This window comes from Lissotriton helveticus, chromosome 4_1 (genome assembly GCF_964261635.1).
Source record: "Lissotriton helveticus chromosome 4_1, aLisHel1.1, whole genome shotgun sequence".
NCBI lineage: Eukaryota > Metazoa > Chordata > Amphibia > Caudata > Salamandridae > Lissotriton > Lissotriton helveticus.
In genome coordinates, this window is record NC_136063.1 from 57,132,345 (window position 1) to 57,144,918 (window position 12,574).

The 12,574-nt window shown below is 43.8% G+C and overlaps 1 protein-coding gene across 1 annotated transcript in view; it reads right to left on the reverse strand.

Moving 5' to 3' along the window:
* LOC144827854 (IgGFc-binding protein-like) overlaps positions 1-8,158 on the reverse strand; it is a 109,141-nt gene extending 100,983 nt beyond the window's left edge. The window contains exon 1 of the mRNA XM_078686019.1: positions 8,102-8,158. The gene's annotated coding sequence lies outside the window, so the exon portion shown is untranslated. The remainder of the gene's footprint in view (positions 1-8,101) is intronic.
* Between the last annotated feature and the right edge of the window lie 4,416 nt (positions 8,159-12,574).

A 12,574-nucleotide genomic window follows, 5' to 3' on the forward strand; every position in this document is an offset into this window, starting at 1 on the left:
GAGTACTACTGCACGCTGCATAAGGAGTACAGGACTACATCTCCCATAGTGCCCTGCTAATCTGGAAAAACCTGGAGCCTGGAACGTGAAAAAAAAAACGTGGGGAAAAAAAAGCTGGGAAAAGAAACTGAAAAGCTTTGCGGCCTCAAGCTGTTGCCTATTTTTTACACGGTTCTATTGCGTGACTCCTTATTTTTCTAGAGACTTTGTGTTTGTGTGCTTAACTGCAGTCGTAAATGGGCAAACAAACCAATGTTCGGGCTAAGACGAGAGCCCGACGGTTAAAGGCTTTAGAGGAGGCTGCATCTGATAAAGCGACTGATAAAATAACTGACCAAATGGAAAGCGGAGCAGATATTTCTTTGGTAAGCTCTGAGGGGGAGACGGAAGCAGTTACAGAACCTCCGCATGTTTCTGATATTCCCGATACAGTGGGGAACGCTCACTCACTTAAGACTTTCCAAACTGAATCTATTTCACAAGATTCCGAGCCTATAGAGGAGGCTAATGCGAATGCACAGTCTACATTTCCTAATAACTCGCATATATCATGTAGTCCTGTTACCACCCAGCCCAACCCTTACTCTGGTTCAGCTTGTGCTCAAGATCCAAGTACAGGTTCTGCTGCCGCTGTCGCTGCTATAGTAGTCACTAATTTGAATGACGGAGCGGATGGTCAGGTGGTTCAAGACACAAGTTGTGGGATACAAGTCGGGAGGGAACAAGCGGGTATGATGAGCCCCATTCTGTCTTTGAATACTGAGACTAACCAGACAACAGGGTTAAAAACAATGCAATTGTCAGTCAAGGACATGCTAAATTTAATTTTGGATGAGATTCGCGAAGTGAAGCAGTCTCAACAGTCTCAAAAAGCAGAATTCGCCGGAATTCAAAATCGTTTGGAAAAAATTGAGGTTATTGTCACTTCTTTCCCACCTCGTCTTCAGGAGGCTGAAGCCAGGATTTCAAGCTTAGAGGTTGAAATCCCCAAACTTCAAAAGGATGTCAAGGACGTTTATAAATCATCGAAGACTTTGGAATCTAAGCTTGATGAGTTGGAGAATTATAATCGCAGATCAAATCTGCGAATAGTAGGGGTTCCAGAGAAGATTGAGGGCTCAGATATGGTTCAATGGGTCACTTCTTTTATATCGCACGAAGTAATTCCGGAATTCAAAGGTGATTTGACAATCACCCGAGCTCATCGTGTGCCCGCTCAGCCATTCCCAAACTCTCCCTTTCCTCGTACTATTTTGGTTAATTTCGCTGACTATCGGGTTAAGGAGACAATTCTGACAAGAGCCATTAAACAGGGTCAGTTTGCAGCAAATGCTACTTCCAAATGCCGGATTTTTACTGATATGTCAGCCGTTGCTGCGAAGCGTAGAAGAGAGTTCGTTAAACTTTTGCACCTGTTCAAAGCTAAAGGGGTACAAGCATCTATAGCACAACAGTCAAAATTGAAGGTGCTGATTAAGGGCAAATTTCATTTGCTCACAGATATTGATGAGGCCAATGTTTTACTTAGTCAAATGTCACCCGGATAGAGGTTGAATGCAAAATTCTTGATTTCTTAGCATACTCTCTTCTGTTTTTGTATTTTTTTCAGGTTTCTTCTTTTGGTAAATGGTGTTAAATGAAGGCTATACCATGGCTAGAGATATGGTGGGGCTGGTGGAGGGGTGAGGGGTGAGGGAGCGGGAGGGGGAGGGCAGGGAGCGGGGTGTTATTCCAAGACACCTCTATGGTTGGGGGGGAGACCCGGTGGCGAGCGTGGGGGAGAGTAGTAGGAGGAGGGCCATGGGTGAAAGGGGGGAGGGGAAAAAATGGAAAAATTGAGGTTGTTTTCAGTGGATTTGAATGTGGCAAGATCCTGCATTTCTGGTACTCTTGTATGCTTTTTTGCATATATATATGTAATTTAAGTATTTTTGAGTTTAAAACTTCTGTGTTTCTTTGTGTTTCTTTGTGCAAATTAATGATGGCCCATGTCGTCTAGGATGGAGCTGAAATTGATATCCTTTAATGTGAATGGTCTGAATAATGCCAGAAAATTGCGTGCAATAGAGTCTTGGATTAGAACTGAAAATCCTACAGTGATTATGTTACAGGAGACTCATATAGCGGCTGCTAAGAAAGAGGATTTTAAGATGTTTAAAACGTGGGCTTCTTTTCGGGGGTTTTCGTGCGCCATGGGTTCACAACGAGGCGTTGCTCTATTCATAAATAAAAATTTTGAGATTGAGATAGTCCAGACGGAAAATGATTCTTCAGGTCGTTGGTGTTGGGTTTCATGTAAAGTCAAAAATCATCACTCCTTTTGTTTGTTTTTATGCACCTATAGAAGATAACCCCCAGATTTACGACGCTCTGTTTCAATCTCTTTTATTGGTAGGTGGAGATATCATTATAGGTGGCGATTTTAATATACTTATGAACCCTAGTTTAGATTCTACATCAACTCTTAAGAGGCAGTCTAAGCCTAGATCTCTTAAGACTATCCTAAATTATATATCTTTATTTGGTTTATGTGACCCATGGCGTGTGAGAAACCCTCTGAAAATGGAGTACACCTGCTGGTCCGGAAGGTTTAAATCCTCATCTCGTATAGATTTTTTTCTAACATCCAGACAGCTTAAATTTAGTTCGCAGAGATTCTACCATAATGGCTTTTCAGACCGTGGTATGATAGTGATTAATTTCGATTATGTAGAGACTATAAAGGCTTCGAAAAGATGGATGTTTAATAAAATGTATTTACAGAATTTGAATTGGATATCAGCATTAAAGGTGGAGATAGCAGAGTACATTAACCGAAATATAGGCACGGCCCCTCTTCATGTTATCTGGGACTCGTTAAAGGCTTTTTTTACGGGGGGTACTTATTAGTAAGGATGCGGCGGAGTGGAGTGCTGTGAAAAGTAAAAGGAACTCCTTGCTCCAAAAAATTCAGGATATAACATTTAGCTATCAATGTCAACCAAATTACGAAGTGGCAATCCAACTGAGGGAAGCTAAGCAAGCGCTTAGCGCTTATTATTATGAGCAAAGTGAATTGGTGTTCCAGAAACAATCACAAAAAGTGTACGAAGAAAGTAATTTCTCAGGGAAATTCCTAGCCTGGCAAGTAAGAGAACAAGCGGCTTCAAACTTGATTCATTCCTTAAAAGACCCTCTTACTCATTTCGAAACATCTGATCAGGTTGAAATAAATAATATTATGTTTAAACATTATGAGCGTATTTACGCAGCAAAACATAATTTTAATCATCAAAAACTATCAGAGTTTTTGGACCATTATGAGATTCCGAATCCACCGCTCGAAGATCAGCGGCATATGCAGAGACCTTTTACTAAAGCAGAATTGGAAGAAGTTGTTAAAAATCTACCATTAGGCAAGGCTTGTGGTCCTGACGGCTTCCCTTCTGAATTCTTTAAAGTTTTTTTTTGCTCCTTTAGTGACTTATTTCTACTTTTGTTGAATTCTATGCTGGAAGGAGGACAAGTCCCGGAGTCCTTCCATGAAGGTACAGTCATTAGTTTTTTTAAAAAAGGGAAAGAATCCAAAGATCCGAATTCATACAGGCCAATCACTTTATTAAACTCCGATTATAAAATAACCACTAAGATGTTATCATTACGTCTTAATGATCAAGCGGTGGATTTGATCCATCCAGATCAAAATGGCTTTATAAGCGGCAGACAATTATTTACTAACACACATTTTTAGTTGAAGCATTAGATTATTTTGAAGCACGTGGGATACAGGCCTTGGTATTACTGTTAGATGCAGAAAAAGCTTTTGATTTGGTGGTTTGGGACACCCTTTTCATTATTTTATCTAAGTTTGCCATTCCCCAATGTATCATTAATTTGATAAAGAATTTGTATGTAGGCGCTAGAGCAAACATAATTGTTAACAAGTCATTAGCAGGTTCAATTTTAGTTCAACGCGGCACTAGGCAAGGCTGCCCTTTATCTCCTATTCTTTTTGCCTTTTTTATCGAACCATTAACTATTGCTATCAGGAATTGTTTCCAGATCAAACCTCCAGTTACCTCAATGGCCAAAATTAAACTATACGCAGATGACATTATGCTACTCATTAAACCTGATTTGGAATCACAGACCCATATTTTTCAAATTTTTGAAGAGTTTGAATCTCTAGGAGGTTATCGGATTAACAAAAAAAAGACAGAAATATTGGTTTGTGGGGGTGGAAACCCAGTGTTACACATAGATTTACAAGGCTGCATTAATTTAAAACCTAAAAGATATCTAGGAATTTTGTTCTCTTCAAATATTTTGGATTTATATACACTTAATTTTGTTCCATTAATTAAAAAAGTCCAATCAATGTTCACTCGCTGGGATCCTCTGCCCTTAACTATTCTCGGACGCATCAATTTAATTAAAATGTCAATCCTCCCTCTTTTTAATTTTTTGTTTGCATCAATTCCAGTCTATTTGTCGGGTACTTTTTTTTCCAAAATAGAATCTATGTTCTCTAAATTTATTTGGGCAAAAAAAACACCTAGATTAGATATACGGACATTAAATGCAGAAACTAATTACGGCGGTCTTTCTTTACCAAATTTGAAAGATTACTATTTTGCTTACTTTGCACAGTACTTAGAGAGATTTAAGAACAGGAATGCAGTAACTAGTTGTTTTATAAATTTTTTTTTGATTTGATATGCTCAGAAATACAAATACCATCCCCGTTGTTTGTATTGAAATCCACCAAATTTGTGCGGTATAAAATCCTAAATTGGTTTTTTAAACGGCGTAATGCAATGCTTAAGAGATATTCACTTCCACACTTTCATTTACTAACTCCCTTAATCGGAGTGTTTTCTTTTTTAAAGATTAAAATCAATCCCATTGTAATAAAAAACTGGGGTAGGTCTGGGTTTAAAACATTATCTGATTTTTTGGTAAGCGGGACTTGGCTCTCAGTTACGGAGATGTCAGCTCGAATTGGTGGCAATTTTTTGCTAATTGGTTCCTACTCTAATTTAATTTATCCTATGTTGGCGCAATTAGATCCCGGTACCATTGCGAATGATACTTCTAATCTTGTTTTAGATCTTTTTATTAATAATGTGGAGAAGAAACCAGGAGTATGGAAACAGTGTCTGACTCAAAGTCGGTAGGTAGAGTTGACTGCTAAAGTTATCCGAAAATGGTACACTCAAGAAAATTTTATATTGTCGCCGGAAATCTGGAAAACCATTAATCAATTTAATTTCTGCGTATTGCGTGGGGCCAATTGGCGTCGCATGTTGTATTTTAGCAAGTGGCTATTATATCGTACACCAGTAATAATTGCTAAAATGTATAACGATGCGTCTGCTTTTTGTTTCAGACATTGCAATTGTGAACAAGCCAATTGGTCTCACATTATTATGTCTTGTCCTAAAATTAAGCATTTCTGGGAAGAAATTATTAGTTTTTTAAAGACTTATTGTTTGTTATCTGTCCCATGCAATGCAAGAATGTTATTATTTGGATATGACCCTGATTGTATATTTTCCAGTCACTTGGCAAAATTGATTTATATTATAATGGCTGTGGCTAGATCTTTATTACTGCAGAATTGGCTTTCATCCTATATCCCGACGCTGCAGGAATGGTTGGAAAAAATGAAAAGGGTCAGGAAAAGCGAAATCTTATATGCTCAAAGAGTTGGGGGTATTAGAAAATTTGATCAAATTTGGGGATGCTATTTTGAGTAAATGGGTTTAAACATTTTGTTGAGTCGAAACTAAATGTAATTGTTATTTTTCTGTGTTTTCTTATTTTTTATGTACGCTGTATATAATCTGAATACAACTTCAATAAAAAAAAAAAAAATTAAAAAAAAAGAAGCAGGTAGCCCCTACCATCGGTCGGCCAGTGACGGACCTTATAAATCTGTCTCTTGCCCAAGGAGTGGTTCCCCCTAGCTGGAATGGAGCGGTTGTGAAGGCTCTGTTGAAGAAGCCTAACCTGGACCCAGTTGACCTCGCCAACTTTAGGCCTATCTCCCTTCTCCCCGGCCTTGGCAAGGTGGCGGAGAAGTTGGTGAATAGTCGCCTATCTGGCTTCCTGGAGTCCAATTCCCTGCTGGCCAAATCCCAAACTGGCTTCCGCCCCGGTCAGGGGACCGATACTGCCCTGCTGGCAGTCGTGGAGAGTGCAAGGAGCATTTTGGATTCAGGGGGATCGGTGGCAGTGATCCTCCTGGACCGTAGTGCTGCCTTTGACACCGTAGACCATCAGGTGCTTCTCCGTCGGCTGTCGGGGGTGGGGGTCTCCGGGATGGCCCTCAAGTGGTTCGCTTCCTTTTTGGAAGGTCGGACATTTGAGGTGTGGGAAGGCCATGAGACATCACCCTCAGTACCTCTCCAGTGTGGTGTGCCACAGGGCTCATCATTGAGCCCTACTTTATTTAACATTTATATGGCCCCCCTGGAGAGTGTGGTACTGCCGCTGGGTATCAAGATCATCAGCTATGCTGATGATACCCAGCTGGTGGTAGGTCTTCCCCAGGTAACTCACCATCCTGACCGGCTGCACATGTGCCTGGACAAGATCTTCACGTGGATGTGTAGCTCAGCTCTTAAGCTCAACAGCTCCAATACGGAACTGATGTTGCTTGGGAACTCCCCTCCCTCCTTACCACCTAGCAGTTGGCCCAGCAGCCTGGGACCTGTGCCCACCCCCAAGCAGGAGATCAAGAGCCTGGGGGTGTGGCTTGAGCAGGACCTTTCTTTTAAAACACACGCAAAAAAGATCTCAGGCGTGTGTTTTGGCCTGCTCCAATCAGCCCGGAAGATCCTACCTCTTCTTCCAGCGGCCTCTAGGAGGTTACTTATTCAGGGGCTTATCATCTCGCGGCTGGACTTCAGTAACGTACTGTTTTTGGGTGCCCCAGATTCCACCCTAAACAAACTGCAGCAAGTGCAGAATGCGGCCGCCAGGCTCCTGACGGACATTCCTAGGCGCCAGTCGGCTCGCCCTGCACTGAAGGCGCTACATTGGCTTCCCGTCAGAGAGAGGGTGAAATTTAAGGCACTCTGTGTAGCCCATAAGATACTACAGGGGAAAGGCCCACCCATTCTCGGGGATATGGTCCAGTCTTACAAGGCCTCCCGCTCTCTTCGTTCTGACCATCAACATCTGCTGCTGGTCATGAGGGCGAGGAAGGCGAGAACAGGTGGTAGAAGATTCTCTATAAATGTGGCCATCCTGTGGAACTCTCTCCCCCTGTACCAGCGTTCGGAAGCAAGATTTTTACGGTTTCGTAAACTTTTAAAAACCTTCCTGTTCCCTGCCTAATCCTGGTGCTTTGTGTGGTAGTGGCTTTTCTCTGGAAGAGCGCGGGGATGCCTAATGGTAACCAGGCGCTATATTAAAACTCGTAATAATAATAATAGTAGAGTGAGTAGTAGAGAGTGATTAGTAGAGAGGGAGTAGTAGAGAGTAGTAGAGAGTGAGTGATAGAGAGTAGTACAGAATAGTAGAGTGAGTAGTAGAGAGTAGCAAAGAATGAGTAGTAGTGAAAGTAGTAGAGTTTTAGAGAGTGAATAGTACAGAGTGAGTAGTAGAGAGAGTAGTAGGTATTCTAGCATTGTGGTCTAATGAAGGGGGATCGGCATTTGCATTAGTAGGGTGGGGGAGGACTTATAACATGAAGCGGAAGGGTGAAGCATTCAAAAGGAATAGTGCGGCATTGCAGAGGAAAACCGTAGTTAGGCGCTGCTGCTTCCGGACTACACGTAAGTCAGTATCTGATCAACAGCCACTTAAAAGCCAGCTAACAGGAGACATGTCAACTTTAAACAAATGGCAAGCGGCAGGAAAATTTAACAGGGGTTTCAGGTAACATACAGATTAATTGATGTCTTGGCGATGCAGCACATGCACTAATATTCGAGACCTAAAATACGAAATACACTACCGTACTGTTCTCTGCGGAGATTGTCATTGGCCAAGTCTCTTTTTGAGACACCCTCCACCCCAACTGTTGTCATTCCCTTTAAAGACCTGGTTTTATGCTTCACATCAAATAATACTAGCTAAACTTACGGTTATTAAAAGATGATGTGATTTTTACCTGTTGGCTGTCCGGAATGACTAGCGTTTCACTCTTGACTTAAAATGTTGAAGTTCTTACATTCGGGTGATGTACGACGGAGCGCTGCTTCTCCGAGATCCCGAAATGCAGCACGGTCTATAGGAGGGTGTCGAAAAGGACAAGAATCCACCTCCAGGCCAGGCACCTGTGGGTCAATAGCGGCTTCCACCAGGCTACGTGCGCTCAGACTGAGCATCTCCTACTTCCTGAAACAGTTAAGTACGAGGTCTCCTTTCACCGCCTGCCCAGCCTCATACCTGAACCCCGCCAAGCCAAGTTGAATAACTTGTTCTGTGTTCCTGGCAGCGTTGTATGTCAATGTCATGTTCACAAGACAAAAACATCTCAGGCTGCTCATTGGCTCGAAAACTGAAGTGTTGACACCTGGATTTTGGGACGGCAAGGCTTACCTAATAACGTCTTTTTATGCAGCATTTTGTACTTCAGTTTTGCCGTTTCTAAGCGCTGCCATTAACAGAGTGACTACCACTGAAGCAACTGGCCCGTGAAGAAGCTGAACTATAGCTTTAACTAATGTAGTCACAGCAGAAAATGTGGCCTGCTCTTCGTCACTAGCCCCTTCCTAAACCACAACTCACCATTATAACATTAATATTGCTTATGTATTTCATATTCTGAATGGGCTCCATTTACGATCATCAACCCCCCTGTAGTCTTTTTTCAAACACTTACTCAACCCTTTTTTGCTCTAGATAGAGATGTGTGCTGCAGAAAGAAAAAGGAGGGCACATTTTGAGTGACTTCTCAAAACCTCTTCTATTTTATTAAAAACAAATCTGACATGCAGACTGAAACATGTACTTTCAATACGAGCAGTAGACTTCCCTGGTGAGCAGTAGCTTTACTACAGTGATCTAATGAGCAACTAGAGTATAAAACACTGAAAATATTTCTAAGCATGGGTGAATTTTGCGAATTCGCGGTTCGCAAATTTGCGAACTCGCAATTCGCAAAATTCGCGAATTCGTGCGAATTTGCACATTTGCCGTTTTTGCCAGTTCGCTGGGGTTTTGAACAAGTTCGGGAACGCGAACTTACTTGTTTGGTCGCAACGGTCGTGACCATGTTGTTTCTACGTGTCCAGCCTGTTAGCGACCCTGTGGTTCATCGCGGCCACCCTCTGGTTCTCCAATGCCACGCTCTGGATCATCACTGTCCCCCTCTGGTTTATCACAGCACCCTCTAGTTCATCACTGCCACCCTCTGGTTGATCACTGCCATCCTCTGATTCATCCCTGCCACCCTCTGGTTCATCACTGCCACCCTCTTGTTTGCCACTGCCACCCTCTGGAGCATCAATGCTGGTTCATCACAGCACCCTCTGGTTCATCCCTGCCACCCTCTGGTTCATCACTGCCACCCTCTGGTTTGCCACTGCCACCCTCTGGATCATCACTGTCCCCCACTGGTTCAAGGCTGACACCCTCTGGTTCATCACTGCCATCCTCTGGTTCATCCCTGCCACCCTCTGGTTCATCCCTGCCACCCTCTGGTTCATCACTGCCACCCTCTCGTTTGCCACTGCCACCCTCTGGATCATCACTGTCCCCCTCTGGTTCAAGGCTGCCACCCTCTGGTTCATCACTGCCACCCTCTGGTTTGCCACTGCCACCCTCTGGATCATCACTGTCCCCCTCTGGTTCATCCCTGCCACCCTCTGGTTCATCACTGCCACCCTCTCATTTGCCACTGCCACCCTCTGGATCATCACTGTCCCCCTCTGGTTTATCACAGCACCCTCTGGTTGATCACTGCCACCCTCTGGTTGATCACTGCCACCCTCTGGTTCATCAATGCCACCCTCTTGTTGATCGCTGCCATCGTCTGGTTCCTCCCTGCCACCCTTTGGTTCATCACTGCAACCCTCTGGTTTGCCACTGCCACCCTCTGTATCATCACTGTCCCCCTCTGGTTTATCACAGTACCCTCTGGTTCATCCCTGCCACCCTCTGGTTCATCACTGCCACCCTCTGGTTTGCCACTGCCACCCTCTGGATCATCGCTGTCCCCCTCTGGTTCAAGGCTGCCACCCTCTGGTTCATCCCTGCCATCCTCTGTTTCATCCATGCCACCCTCTGGTTCATCCCTGCCACCGTCTGGTTCATCACTGCCACCCTCTCGTTTGCCACTGCCACCTTCTGGATCATCACTGTCCCCCTCTGGTTCAAGGCTGCCACCCTCTGGTTCATCACTGCCACCCTCTGGTTCATCACTGCCACCCTCTGGTTTGCCACTGCCATCCTCTGGTTCATCCCTGCCACCCTCTGGTTTGCCACTGCTGGTTAATGTGTCACTGAATTTGTGCTTCAAGTCTGGCACCTTCTCCCTTAGCTGTAAGACCTTCCTGGTGCAGTTATTTTTTTTTTCAGGAGCAATGTGCCATACTTGTAACTATTCTCTGACCCTGCTTTGAGGGTCAGAGCAGGGTCAGAGAATAGTTGAAAGTAGGCAACTGAACTCTGGAGGGGCCCCTCAGGAACCACTACAGGGAATGGTTACAAATTAGTTTGAACTTTTGCACCTGCTAAGTGCTTTCAGTTTTCCAAAATGTGTTTTTCTTCCATTTCGCGAGATTTGCGGGACGCGAAATAGAACTTGCAATCCGCAAATTCGTGCGAATTTGCTGATTTCTCTTTTTTTTGCATGTTTGGGCGGTTTTTCTTTTTTTTCCGTGTTCGGGTGGTTTTTTGCTTCTTCGCGGGCCGCTTGCAGCGCACCGACTCCGAGGTTGCCCATGCGGTCGTGTATGGGTGCGGCCATCTTGTTTGCGTGACGTGTTTCCGTTTCCGGGCGCTTGTTGCATGCTCGCATCGTATGCGGCGCGCGATTACGTATTCGTGAGCATTTTTGCGTGCTCGCGGGGGAAATATCGCGCGAACTTACCCACGCGGTCCTCTATGGGCGCGGCCATCTTGTTTTTCATTCACTGCTATGGTTTTGGGCATGCTACCTCTCTATCCACCTTACATCTTTGCAATCCTATGTTTTTCTGAACTTTTTTTGTTTTTTTTTGCTTATTATCTCTCTCTTCAATTTCCTACATCTATATTTTGTTTTTGTTTTTACTTTTTATTACTTTATTACCTACTTTATTTCTTTTGCTCTCTCTCTTATTTTTTTTCACACTTATTCTTCTTTCCTTCTTCTTGTGCCCAGGACCATGGCTAAGGAAGGCAACAAGGGCAAGGGGAAGGGCCCAGCCCCACGTACCCGGCTCTCTTGCGGGCGTTGGAGGGGGGAGGAAGTGCAGCCCAGGAAGATCTTTTCTGCGGTGGAGGTGGCGGCCTTGCTGGTTTTTGTCCAGGTCCACCTCCCTAAGACCGTGGCAGCAGGTGGGCGGATTGCTTCCGGTTACGGCCTCCGGGAGCATCGTCAGCTGTGGGACACGGTGTGCCGGCGCATGCACAAGGAGTCTGGCCTCCGGCGCACCTACCACCAAGTGACGCACCGGTGGAGTGACATCTTGGACCGGGAGCATGACCTGGTCGACCTGCTTGGTGTGGAGATCCCTGAGCTTGGTAAGTAGCTATTTAATAACTACTTTTTTCCTTCTGCTCTGTTATATTGCTAATCTATTTTTTTCCTGAAGAGTACGAATGCTGCTGATTAGATTACATTGCAGGTAAATTAATGTTTAAATAGCTTCTGTTATTGCAGGTGCTCGCCTGGTTATTGGCGTTGCTACTATGCTTACTTGTTTGCAACTTTTTAGTCATTTGAGAGCATTACTACGTAATGCTAGAGACAGTAGACTCAAGTCTAGTCCTTCTTTGTACTCCTGCTGCTGCCACTTTGAAGAGATAGTGGTGGATTGATACGTTGAGTATACTATTTATTACTTGTTCTAGGACATTTGTTAGTGGTCTGCAATCATGATGACGGACTGTGTCTGTCACGCGACGTCTCGTGCTGCTGAGTGATGGCAGTCGTAGTAGAACCTTTTTGTTATTGATGTAGTTAGTGAATTACATAACTTTCCTATTAGACGGTCTGCGAATCCTGCAATACTGTACTACTATCCTCTTAGTTGACCAGATCAGATGCAATTGATGTTAATTTGTTTCCCCGACATAATTTTAGATTGAGTACAAAGAAATCAAATATTTCCCAAAAAACAATCATCCATGTTGTGTTTCTTTATTTCATGATCACCAGCAGAAACTCCCAGGGGCAAGGCGACGGTGGCGACAGAGACTCTGGTGGCAGAAGTTGGACAGGAGAAGTCCCTTCCAGGCTCTTCTGCTGGCCCCAGTAAGTTGTCTTATTGTTATCGTAATACTTATACTTCCCTAACTTTTACAGCCCCTATTTATTATAAACTGGTTCCTCATAAATAATAATTCTATGTTTTACAAAATAGTCTTGGCTCTTCTTCTAATGTAGACTACTTTCTACATTCTTATCCTGCCTCTACCATCACTCTCTGTGCTA